Raw genomic sequence first — 14299 nt, 5'->3', positions numbered from 1 at the left:
ATCAGTATCATTTGGATTCTTTAGAATAGTATAAACTTAGTTTACTCAAGATAGGTTTTTATCCTTAAGTATTTTCCATTTTATTCATATGTGGCTATTTTGTTATCAAACTCTAAATCAACATATGATTTAATACTTATATTGAATGGGTTAATTTTGGTAAACTAAAATCTTAATATTGCTTTTATAACATATTTAATAGATTCTTATATTATCCAGAATTTTACCTCTTTTAAGATATCTCAAATTGCCTTTCGATTGAGAGTTTTCAATTAAAATGCTATTGTAGCAGACTGAGGCAAATTTTTCTTAATGTTGTTATCTTAATGTATTAAAAATAGTATATAGAAATAATAATACCTATATAAAATGCTTTTTATAAATAACTTGAGTGTTTTATAAATATTAATTATTTATTCTCCCAATAACCAAATGATAATTTACATTTTTTATTTGCAATGAGCTCACACTATGTCAGTGGCTGATATATTCTAGAAAAATATTAAAAGTACTAAATAAACCATTTTAGAAAAGTGAGAAAGTAGAAAAATACCTGAATTTTATAAGTGATTAAAAGTTGTTTCATATTGCTAATATAAATAGTATTTATGTAATGTTATTTATTTAATAAAAGGCAAATGACAGTCATAACATTTTTATCTTAAATTGTGACAAGCCATATAAAGTCTTTTGTGACAAAGATCTTGAAAATAATAATGTTAACATGAAAGTAATGACCTTTTACTCGGAAGCTTCTTTTCTCATGTGTTAAAATGTCTTTGAAACATTATTGCATCTTGGGAAATATGATAGGCAAAATTTCATAGCATCGGACACACCAATAGAGATGGCGAATGTGAATTGGTGGTTTTTCTGCTTTTTAAGTAAACTGCCAGAGATACAAAATACTTTGAAATTAGAAATACGCATTCAGTTCTATTCAAGACATATTTTGAGCACGAACTCTATAATGGTCATTGTGCAAACCAGTTTTTGCTCTCCAAAAACTGATTCCAATCTTATAAGAAAAACAGAACTGCACTTAGAAACTAAAACACATTGTACTAAATGAGTGTCAGCAAACATAGCATCTTAAAAAATACATATTTTTGAGAAATATTCATTTGTGCAGAATTTAAGATAGTGTTAAGTTTAATGGTATTAATGATAAAAGACTGAAAGTAAACCTAATGGTCAGCTATATGAGACAGACCTGAAAGTCTTAGTATAGATGGCAAACTCACTTCATACTTGGTGCCTGCGACCTTGGTACTTGATTTGATATTCAGATCACTCTGCCGACATGAGAGAAGTTGTCTTAGTCCATTTTCTGTTCTATAAAGAAGTTATATTATTTATTAATAAAAAAGGCCCTGTTTTTATATCCTGAAGCTCTTTTATGTAAATTTACCAGGCTCAAATTCTATATTTCTTTGAAAGTTCTTAGGTGTGCATTCTCACTAGTAGTTTTTAACATATAATATCTAATGCTGGCTTTTCAATAGATAAAAAGTGGATGCCAGTCATTCAATTGAAATATTGAGCATGATTATTTAATTTAGTGAATATGTTTGATATCAGACTCAGTTTTAATCCTCAAAACAGTAGCAATCCTTTGGTATAACTAGTAATGGGCATTGAGTTCTCCAATTATTGCTGCAAATCGGGTCCCTTAAATTAGCACAGTCCCAGTTCAGCTAAACCTACACCAACTTGAAATAAAAGCTCAATTCCATGAAAATTTTTCAGATGATAAATATTATATTGTATATTTTTTTAAAATATTATGATTGATTTTTATGTTTATTATTTTATGTCAGTGCCATAAATACAGAATAAGTTACTTGTTGGATGAGTTTGCCGACTGTTTTCTACTTTGTTCCTATTATAAATTTTTATTAGTTAGATAATAGTTTCAATTTTGTATTGTTCAGGACTTCTGCTACTAGGGGCTGTAATATCTATGGTGACACTATGTTTACTTAAAGGTCTCTCTTCCAAACTAAAAAGTAACATCCTTGAGGTCAGGAATCAAAACTTATTCTGGTTTGTATTCCCACATCTAACAGTATGCTTGGTACTTAGTAGTGTATTCGGATTTGTTGAATAATTTAATACATGAATAAATTAACAGTTATTTCTATGCTCTTCAGAATTGCCAAATTGCCAGTTCTTCAGAAATTTAGTTATTTGTTACCCTAGGAAAATTCCATAGTGTCTCTAAGCCTCAGTTTGGCCATTACAGGGCTGTGAGAATTAAGCGGGGTGACGTGTATGTCTTGCTTAGTTCAGCGTCTGCACCTTCCTATATTAGGTATTGTTACATTTCGGCAATACTAATTTCATTTCTGGAGGTTGGCTACCTCTTTTTCGAGGCATCTTGTTTCTTTTGAAAGAAGTAAGAACCATCCATTTTAAACTAGAAAATAGCAACAACAAAATCTTTTGAAATATCAGATAGAGAAACTGGGTAAGGTCTTAAAGCCAGAGAGAGCAGTTGCTGAATATAAATTAAGAATTATAAAATGCATGTTGTGCAAAACTAAAGTGCTCTAGAGAGAGAAAAATAAGTCTTCCAGGGATTTTTTTCCCACTGAATTAAAGCTGTTAGGACTTTTATTTTCTACCTTGCTTTTGTGACAGCATTGACATTCTGTAGTTCACCAGAGATATGAATAGTGAATTACTGATCATTTTGGATATTAAAAATTGCTAACCTTTTCTTTTTTCTCACCAGAGACTTCTCATTCCAAACTTTCACAAAACACAAAACTGCAAGTGTAATTTCTATTTGCATATGTTTATTCTTTATGAAACTACAGGTCAGACCTCATGGTACAAGAGTTCTCTTTGTGTGCAGGGTAAATGCCTGAGAAAATAATGTCCTTTGTGAGCATGTGGACATGGAAAAATTAGGATAAATAAATGCAGTTTACACTTTGTTCATTTCCGAAAAAGTGTTAGGGACCCACGGAAGATTACCTTTTCATGGTTGTATTATTCTTTCCATTTCATGCATTTTTAGAAATTTTTAAGATTCTTGTTTGAAGTAAAGCAGTAATTGGAATGTGTTTAATAATAGCAATTTTGACAAACTTTCTTTTTTGCATATAGTGGTGTAAAATTTATTTAGGCATTGAAGACTTCTCTTTTCAGGTTTCTAGGATGATTTATGAAATAAATATGCTCCACAGAAAAGATCTTGTAAGTTCTCAATAGTAAATGGCTTTAAAAATCAACGAGTATTCTCACTATATTTTTTCAGAGAGTATGTTTATAAAGGGACAGTAATTGCAGACATGAGGATTTTTTTTCCCCCTCTGTTGAGACTTTGAGAGCTGTACTAATTTTTCAGAGTCCAGACAAGCTACCTGAGGAATTAAAGTGTTTTCATAGGTGCCTTTAACACCCTTCTCAATCATTCAAGGGCACTTTTGTTGATCTCTGGAGAGTAAAAAAGATGATCAGTTTTCTTTTTCTCTTTTATGATGCATATCTTATGTTTTATAAAAATGTCATAATGTCACCCAATAATGCCAGGTAATTACAGTGATCTCAAAATGCTTAACCTTTCAAATAATTATTCTGTGGCACTCTATTAGCAAAGGGCATATGGTAGAATGAAAGCAACAATTGGCTTTATCCATAATTTCCTGCTTGCTTTGTGTCTAATAGTTAATACTATTCAGTTAATACTATTCAGTTAATACAATAGTATATATAATATACTATTATATTGTAAGATAATATTTTTAACTTTAACACAAATGACATTTGTGTCTTGTGTCATTTTTCATTGATATTTGCACAGATTTATTTTTCATCACTCACCGCATACCGTCTTGTGTTGTTATGCTATATTGATTTAGGTTATTGCTAGCAATGTTGTAGAAACTCTACTTTTAAGATCACTACTTATTAACCATATTTGCTGACCCTGGAGCATGTGGGGGGAATGTACACCGCTCCATCTTTTTTTCCTTCACATTATGTTATGGAAATAATCATGAACTATCTTTAGGATGCATGTCAGTTTGTGAAAATTGAGACAATGTAGCCCCAGACTTATTCCCTTTGGTTTCTAATACTTAATTAGAAAGCAAACCATGAAACAGTTGGGACTTGATCTATAAAATGACAATGGGTTATAATTAGATTTGAAAGTGTAAATGAATACAAAAGGGAAGGTTTTGTGAGAAAGTTTACACATGATTAATATCTAGAAAAGGCTTAGCTAAGTGTTTTAAGGATCTGTGTCACTTTCTTTCCTTTTTGTAGCTTATAGATTTCTTTCAAGAACAATTATATTGTTAACATTACTTGAAATCAATATTAGATTTAACTGTTTCTGATGTAAATGTTTCTCTTCTAATTAAGAAACAACCATGCTTACCAGGGTTAAAATGATGGCTTATGGTTTAAATGATGTGCTTTATTTTGTACTTCTTGCCAGAGAAAATGGGAACAGACCTTTTGAAAGAGTATTTTGGCTTCTCACAAGTTGGATTCTTGGCCACAAAACTCACAAAGCAAGGCCATAGTAACTCTTGGTCTTATTGTTATCCACTTCACAATTATTCCATATCTTTAAATGATACCTATGTGTAGGCAGTAGGCTACACCCAAATATGTGCCTGTCACAATACAGATGCTTCATACACTTATTGAATGAATAATCAACCAGAAAACACTTATTGTGGACTTCACAAATAAGAATATGATAAGACAGAGACAGAGATAAAGCCATGATTGAGTGTATGAAAGTTGCCAAGAAATGCTATAGTTATTCTGACAATGAGAAATGAATGTGCCTGGGTAGAGTCTGAGCCTGCTCTGGAGAGCAATTCAACTATTAAAAATGTAGAGGATTCATTTAAGTGAGGGTAGAACAAACTGGAGGACGAAATGTATCTAAAAATTGCAGAGTCAAAAAACATCATATGCTCATGAATTTGTGTGGTATAATTTGAACTATATATGATTCAATAAATGTTAGCTATTTGAAAGAATACATTAGGGCTGTCTTTAGAGACTCATCTGAGGACAGGAAATGTGGCAGATATGGTTTTACAAAACTCGTTTTATTATATAGAAAATGGAAGCTTACTAACGGCTTACAAATAGGGCAGTGAGAAAATCAAATCTACGTATTAGAACAATTAATTCCCTGTGATATACAGTCCTTATTCAATGAGATAATAATTGAAAACCAGAAGATGAGTTAGAAGCTATTGCCTTCATTTAAGTATAAAAAGACAAAGTGGACAATGAAAATGGGGAAAATAGAAATACTTAAAAGCCATTGAAATGGAAGAATTAATAGTGATTGGACAGGAAATTGAAGATCACAGACAGAATAAAAGCACAATAAGAAGTGAATCAAGAGTTTCTACCTGGAGTGATAAAGATATTCATGATATTTGTTGATAGAGATAAGGTAGAAAAAAAATAAAAACTATTTTAAGGAGAAAATAATGAGATCAATTAGGACAAATTAAACTATAAATGATTTAAAAACATTTAAGTGCAACTATCTATGAATGATAGAAATTGTCCAATTTCCTCCCCTAGGCATATAGAGAGAGAACTAAGTCAGAACATGGCTAGTGAAGGAGTAGTACTCACCAGATCTATCCAGGAACCACTGTGCCAAAGCTGGCAGGTAGCTTCTGTCTTGCTCAGAGCTATAGTTTCATTAAACTAAGTAGTATGTAACACTGAATAATGAAAAGAGGCTGGAGGTAGATGGCAGGATGAGGCCGAGGTTTTTTTGCACAGGTCAGCAACGCCTTGAAGAAGACCAGAGGCAGAGTCGCCACAGCTGCTTTAATCTCATGCCAGGATGATCCAGCTGCATTGAGAGGGCCAGGGATAGATCAGATGGAAAATATGGGAGTAAGAGTGTGGGAAGAAAATGAAATAGGAGACACCGGAATAAAAGGTGAAGCTATAAGAATAAATATGTGTTTTTAAAAGAGAAAATATATTAGATAACAGATAAACTTGGAAATAAATCCTTAGGTCTTGCCCTTTCGAGAATGGGCCAGGAGCTGGAGAGAGGAAAGAGCCAGAGAGACTGAGAGGATAGAAGAGAAATCTGCTAGTGATAGGGTTCAGGTGAAAAAAATTCAATGAAGAAAAGAAAATCAAATGGTAAAGGAATTTTTTACAGACATAGCAAGGAGAATAAAATCAAACTAAGTTAAAGACCATAGTTCTGTTGATTAGAAATGTATGGATATCCTTTATGGTAAATTGGCCTCTATTCTCCTGTAGCTTGCTTGCCCTTTTATTTTTCATGTTTCTGAGTTATTTTGGGGTTCAACTTTTATATGTAGGTCAAATTTTGTTTTGACCCTATCAGTTTAATTTTCTTGCATTTTCTTTGAAAATGACTTCTGTACATTCTCTTTAAAAATTATAACATTTTAATTATATTTCTTGGACATATTTACAAGAACTACTTACACTTATTTCTGCTTATCTATGATTTATGCCATTCTTTTTAAATTCTTACCCATACATTTTTAAGTTCTTCCTTTTGTTTCATCTCTTGGTTTACTCATACGTTTCTTAAAAACTTTTTTTAAAGTATATAGACTCATATGAAATTTTCTTTTGCTTATACATATAACATACAGCTTGACAGGTTATTAGAGTCTCATATTCAAACTTCTGCCCATTAAAACTATACATATGCTTTTCTACTATATTCTGATATTTGGCATTGTAGAAGTATGAAGCTGTATTAATTTTCTTAATTTTCAAGATTTTTTTTCTTTCTGACTTTTTTGTAAGATTCTCCATTCTTAATATTAAATGTTTTTACTAGTATATATTTAGATAGTCTCTTCTCAGTGCTAATTATGTCTGGTATATGATGGCACCTTTTAACCTGCAACTCTATATAGTTCATCAGCCCAAGAAAGTTTGAAGTGGCTGCAAGAGTAAAGGCTCTCAAGTGAGACTGGCTAGTTTCAACTCCTAAAGCTACTAATGACGAGCCTTGTAACTCTGGGCAATTCACTTAGTCGCTCTGTCCCTCAGTTCTCACATTTGTAAAATGAGATAAGAAATAACGTAACTAAAATTTCATATTCCTTGAAGAGCAACTCTCCATTTTCCCTTCACCCAGCAACTAGAATTCTATTCTTTTGCTTATATAAGTTTGACTGTTTTGAGCACCTGATATAAAAGTGGAATCACACAGTAATTTTTCTTCTATGACTGGCTTATTTCACTCAGTATAATATGAACTCAAAATTTATCTGTGTTGTCTCAAATCACAGGATTTTATTCTCTTTTTGAGGCTGGAAAATATTCCACTGTATGGATATACCACATTTTTTGATCCATCTCTCCTCTGATGGACATTTAGGTTATTTTCTCATCTTGGCTGTTGTGAATAATGCATCAATGAACATGGAAGTGCAAATATCTCTTTGAGATCTCGACTTCAATTATTTTGGATGTATTCCTAGAAGTGAGAATACTGGATCATATGGATCAATTCCTAGAAGTGAGATTACTGGATCATATGGATCAATTTTTAATTTTTTGAGGAACCTCCATACTGTTTTCCATAGTGGCTATACCATGTTAACATTTCTGCCAAATGGCAAACAAATATTTACAGAAAGACACTCAACATTATTAACCATTGGGAAACTACAAGTCAAAACCATAATGAGATATCATCTCATCTTGTTAAGATGGCTAGTCTCAAAAAAAAAAAAAATGGTAGAGGATTAGATGTGGAAAATATTAGAACCCTTGTACACTGTTGGCAGAAATAATTTGAGATTATTCTTAAAGAAATGAGAAGTAAATATGCCTAACATATCCACTGATGACAATGTTTTATGAACTATGGATTATATTTACCTTAAATTTCTGTATCTGTGGTCTAAATAAAATAAAAATCCCTCAATATTTATTATATGTGTGTGTGTGTATCCAATATTATTTAAGGGTAATGCCTTAAGTATTAAAGATTAAAGTTTTCATGTTTCTAGCCTTAGAATTGCAAACGTAAAGAGATAGAAATTAATAAAAAATCAATCATATAAATAAAAATGACAATTTGTGAAAAGCTCTAAGAAATAAGTCTTTGAGTGTTGTAAAACCAGACTATAGGGAGCCTGATTTTGTTTGGCAAGTCAAGGAAGGTTCCAAAGGGCAGACTCAGAGCTGGAGTCTGAAAGGTGAGATATTTCCAATGCAAGTAGCATGGCAAAAGAATTAAGCCCTAAAATACATGGAAAAAAAATAAGTTTCACGGCTGGAGAGTAAACCTGAGTCAGATCTTATGGAGTCCAGTGACCATGAAGACAGTGTCGTGATATCTTGTTTCATCTTAAGAAAAATGGGAGAGTTTTAAGGCAGAGGTGACAGGATCACTAATTACTAGCTCTAGTTCGGGTTCATTTCTATTTTTAAATTCCTTTGGTTTTGTGAGTTGATTTTAGTGAGGAGTTGAATGTGTGCCCACTGTTATCTTTATACATTTAAAAAAATGTATCTAAATGAGGAAACTTTAGAAGAAATATGTTGTTATTTTATGTCTTTAGGAGATTCAATTATGTTTACCATTGAAAAACATATTTCCCCAAAAAATTACTGGTAAATAATCTTGAAGTAAATATTTCTTAAGATATTTAATAGCTGTTAATATAATAGCTGTAGAAACTGAACTATGTGCAGACATTATATTAAGTCAGTTACACATGGCATAAGGAACTTGCCTATAAGAGTGTTGGCTCACTATGTTGTCAAGGCATAGTAGTTACTTCAGGTGTAAAATGCAGAATGAAAGAGAGGAAGAAAAAAAAGCACATGATCTTTTCAGTGGTTACATGGAGAGTTTGACCTGTGGTTTTTCTTAGTTTCTTTTAAGGATACCATAGCACCCAGGTAAATCCACTAAAAAATTGATTGAGTTGTTATGCATACCAAAAACAATCAAACCACTTTGTAGTACTCCCTGATGCTAATTCACATTTGGGAGCTTTGGTGAATTATACTGTTATAAAATAAATCAGATTAGTTGCTTTCAAAGATGTTGGGAGAAAGAATTTTGGAAACCATATTAGGAAGACAAATCTTTGTGTACTTAAAAACAAATTAGTTAATGATTGTACGTAATGATAATAATAGGTTTAGTATTTCCTGACATAATGTGATTGTCATTATCATGAAGAAAATTACGTGTGTCTGAGTAGGTAATTTCTTGGTAATTATGTTTTAAGAAAAATGACTAAATCAAGATATCCCCTGATGTTAAGAATTTATTATTTTGGTCCATTTTAGTCTCATTGAAATTCCCTATGTTTGCAAGTTTAGAACATCTTTCATACAGATCTGCAATTACCTTCTGTAGTAATTAATTACACTCTCACCATCATTAAGTCAAAGCATACTGTGTTTAACACTCACTATAAGAATGGAAATCAAAAGTAAAAATGTACTGAGTAATAAAGAAAATAATTGAAATCTCAAGATTATATTTTCTTGATGTAAATTTACAATTATTCTGCTACATTAATTATACCCACATTATTACTATATAGAAATGCTACTTTTCATTAAAAAAAAATGTGAGGATGATCATGACAGGATCATTTTTGTCTGTCATGTTCCCATCACCTACAAAAATTGTCAGACTCAGAGTATCAAAATATCACCATATTACTCTATATGTACTGAATAAATGACTATTCCAGAAGTCTTGTCTCATAGTAATATTTACTGAGTTTTACATATGTCCAATCTAGTAGGTAAAGGACATTACGAAGTTGAAATCATGTCTTTTACATCTTTGAAACCACACAATATTTAAATAAGTCACAAACTATCCCAAATTGTATTTGGAAAGAAGCCTAGTACATGAACAAAAAAGTTCATTTATTCATTTAATAGATATCATAAATCATGTCCTTCTTAGGGGCTATTAGTGTTGGCAAACATCCCTATAGTCCCTTAAAGCTATTGACTAATGTCACTAGTGTTGGTCTTTGTGTTTAACTAGGAAAAATGATATTGAACACATAATCCTTTAAGTCACATAAAAAAGTTACTTAACTTCTTCAAACCTCATTTCCATATAAAAATAACAAACCATTTCACTGCATTGGTGCTTGCATTTAATGAAGAATGAAAACACTTAGCCAATGTCAGGCACATAAATTTTAGTTAATATTTACTCTTCATCATCCTTGCTTTCAGGGTGATGGTAAACATGCCTAACTTTGCCTCTGGTTTGGTATAGTGCTCATATTCTCACTTTAGGATATCAAAGTCTGGACTCATGAAGTAACTCTGGTAGCATCTATGACACTGTAAAACTTGAGAATAATTTTTTCATGAAAACACTATGCTAATAGGTTCTTTACAATTTCTCCCAAATTAAAATGTAAATATTTTGATAAAGTTTTTACTAAAAATTTTACTGGATATCTTAAATAGTCATTTTTAGTTTATGTCACTTAATAATGATACATATCTACTTTTATCCCCTTGAGTTTAAGATAGAATGTCCAAAATCTTGACACATAAGTTTTAGTTTGTCATTTTAATACTCAAATGGTATACTAGATCAGACTTTACATATAACACAATTGCTACAATATCTACAAATCAACATATTTAAAAGCACATCAGATTTTTACATGTAAGTGTCTACATAGAGGGGTAAAAGTCCACTTGGTGATAAATCCAAAGATCTGTACTCTAGTTCTAGCATCTTCATTTAGTACACCTATGCTTATCCTTTATAGCTTTATCAGAAATGTTAGTAGATAATTGTGTTTATCTGTGTACCTTTTGTCTTCCCCATCTGACCAAATATGAGGCCCATAAGTACAGAAGCATCTTATTCTTACCATTGCCTACATCTTTAGAGATGACTATGAATAGCTATGGATGAGTATCTATAAACAGATATTGGTGGGTTTTAAACTGAAAACTTGCCAACATTTAACCACATTCTGAGTTAAGTAAATTCTTAGATATCCTCTAAACTATACATAAAATTACTATGTAGCTATGATTCTTGTAGTCACCAAAAATATTACGCAGAAATCTCAATCTTGTTCAACACACTCTATAACTAAGATTTAATACATTGTGCAATGTAGTTGATATAAGAAAATATCATCTATACCCTATTAATATAGATCATATGAGGATTCATATATTAGAGCAATCCAGAGGATTATGTCATTATTTTAAAGGATAGCTTAACATCAGAATGTGTTAACTATAATAGGAAATAATATGGAATATAAGGGCAGAAGCTGAGAAGTAATATGGAATATAAGGACAGTGTTTTACAGTTAGGAAGTAATATGGAATATAAGGACAGTGTTTTACAGTTAGCCAATCCAGGGAAGGTAGTAAAGGAAGAAGTTTTATGATGATAAAAGGTTTCATTTCTCTAGTACTGTACTAAGGAATATTTTTAAAAGAATATTTATACTCCTCCAGTCTTCTACATTTTGGGAACTTTGTTTTCACAGGTTCTATTATCATCTGATTTGTGATGCCTCTTCCCCAAGCAAAGTTCACTGATGTCACCTTTACTTCCTTTCACTCACAAAAAATATATCTGTGGTTACTCCAAATAAGAACACAAATAATATACATTTTCAACTATAAGGGGCATAACATACGTAGCCATTCCCATTATATCTATGTAAATCATTCCCCCTAGAGATGTGCATCCTGGCAGCTCAGGACACACATATAATAAGCATTTATCATATGATATTTAAGTATTCACTTAACAGATTATTATTGACTTCTTAAATAATAGTAAACAAACAAACAAAAAAATCACCTGCTCATAGGAGCTCACAGTCAGTGAACAGAGATAGGCTGCAAACCCATAAACAAATGAATACATAACATAAATTCAGGTAAAGATGCATACTATAAGAAAAAAAAATAAGAATTGGCTCAGAGTGGTATATAGGTGGATATATACAGAAGAGGTATCATTTGAGCTTGGTGTTTTATAATGCCAATATGGTTGAATTATTGTTAATGAAAATCAGGAAGGAGGGAATATGAGATGAACTCCATCTCCCACATTTAGCTGTGAGTTTGTACATTTTATACTTTCAGAACTCAGCAGTGTTCAGTCAGTAAATGTGTTAAATAAATGAACAAATGAATGAATGTATCTCACATAAAATGAATGTTACCTAGAATTAATCCTGGTACTATAAAACATATGAACAAGATGGTAAGTGTTAAGGAATAAATAATTTATAAAAATTTAAATTGCTAATATTTTGTACAAGTTAAAAACTTTTTTAATATGTCATGTAGAAATAAATATCTTATGACTTAGTTCTATACTACTAGTTTTTTTTTTTTTTTTTTAACTAAGTTAAATATTTTTTTATCTAATGGCAAACAAAAAGTCCTTTGGGATTTGTTCTGATTTGGGGTTAATTTCATATCTGATGTCGAGTCAAGATTTTCAGCACCCTTGAATGATTAAGCTTCCAGTAATATCATGGTTCTGTTTTGAACATTTTGTTTAGAGAAACATATTTCTCTAAAAAAGAGTAATCACTTATTTGAAAATTCAGGAAAAATATCAAAGGATGTTTTGGTGAGTAGAAGTTGAAATTAAGAAGGATTGCTGTACCACAATCTCATTAGTCTTTTAAAATTATGGTAATTTGAAGTAGCACTTGCTCCAATGGATGAGGTTGGCTGGATTTATAGAAATAGCTGTCATGGTAAATGAGGATGCTTCAAAAAAACTTTTGTGCTATGCTTCTCACATGTCCTCATTTTCCATAAAATTTCAAAGAAGGAGCTTATATTTACCCTACAAAAGACTCCAATAAAAATAATGATAGGAAACTCCATCTTTGTCACCACTGCCTGCTAAGAAGAGAAACTGCAGATAATTTTATTAATTTCCTATTAAATTAATGTTTATGTCTTGGTTAATTCTTTCTATATTTTTTTTCTTTGATAACACCTCTTTAGAGTGATTAGGTAAATAGAGCAAAATTTCAAAAATTTTTAAGTAGTCTTTTTTATGTGACTTTCCATATATATTATGAAATTATATACTAACTTCCCTTAAATTATGTTAGATCGAAGTGTATTTCAGAATCTCCTTTTGAAATTTTACATTGCCTGAAATGACAAAATACATTTTACCTCATGAAATTAAAATATCTGTCCTAAGAAAGAGACATTATAATTTGGCCAGTTGAATTAAAGAATAAAATTAAATGAATTATGCTAGGTGGATACCTAAATTATTTGTTTTTGTTTTTGTTTTTTTTTGTGATGGTGACCTAAAACAATCAGCCAATTTGTTTTATTATTTTGAGTCCACAGTTTTCTAATAGTCTCTCAAGATTTCTCCCATATTTGATATTTCTAAAATCTTGAAATATATTTTAAATATCAATTGAAGCATCTGGGCATCTTTGACACACAGTTATTCATTCACTAATCCATGAATTTATTTAAATACAACTTGGGTCAAGTACCATTCAGCATGTTCACATAAAGTCTCTACCCATGTGAAGCTTTTATTCTTATGTGGGAGACAATCATTAAAGAAGTAAACCAATAGAATATATGTTATAATTTCATAGAGGGTTGCTGAAGAAAAATAAATTGGAATGACGAGTTAGAGAGTACCTGAGGAAGAGGAGAGTAAATTTTGTAGCTAAAAATCTGAGAGAAGAGTGTGGCAGGCATAAGATATAGGCAGTGAGATAACAACAAGGATAATGCAGTGAAAGAGAAATGAGTAAAATAAAGTTATATAGATAGGCAGCCACCAGATGTTTTCGGTATCTGACAGCCCCCAGTAAGGAGTTTGGATTTAATTTCTGTGTGTGATGAAAAGTAATTGGGAATTTAATCAGTGTTTATGAGATGGTTTAAATTTTTAAAAGGTAATTTTAATAGACTAGAAGAAGAATCACTTGAGTTCACTGTAGGAAATATAGTAGCCCCCCTTATCTGTGGAGGATATATTCTAAGCCCTCCAGTGGATGCCTGTAACTACAGAGAGTACCAAACTCTGTATATATATTATGCTTTTTCCCTATACATATGTAGCTATGATAAAGTTTAATTTATAAGTTAGTCATAGTAAGAGGTTAAGAACAATAACAAATGATGAAATAGAACAATTATAACAACATACTGTACTAATAGTTATGTGAATGTGATCTCTGTGTCTCTAAATATCTTATTGTAATGTACTTACCCTTCGTGTAATGATGTGAGATGATACCTGATGAGATGAAGTGAGGTG

At 31.3% G+C, this 14299-nt stretch overlaps 1 protein-coding gene across 1 annotated transcript in view; it reads left to right on the top strand.

The window, feature by feature from the left end:
- The window catches only part of LOC102885755 (protocadherin-15), a gene marked incomplete at its 3' end in the record, with an annotated part of 563452 nt that overhangs the window by 469610 nt on the left and 79543 nt on the right, over positions 1-14299 (top strand). The gene's annotated exons all lie outside the window — the stretch shown is intronic.

The sequence above is a fragment of the Pteropus alecto genome, unplaced genomic scaffold, assembly GCF_000325575.1.
Source record: "Pteropus alecto unplaced genomic scaffold, ASM32557v1 scaffold306, whole genome shotgun sequence".
Taxonomy (NCBI): Eukaryota; Metazoa; Chordata; class Mammalia; order Chiroptera; family Pteropodidae; genus Pteropus; species Pteropus alecto.
Note: the sequence above shows the minus strand (reverse complement) of the source record. Positions and strands in the feature narration are given on the sequence as shown.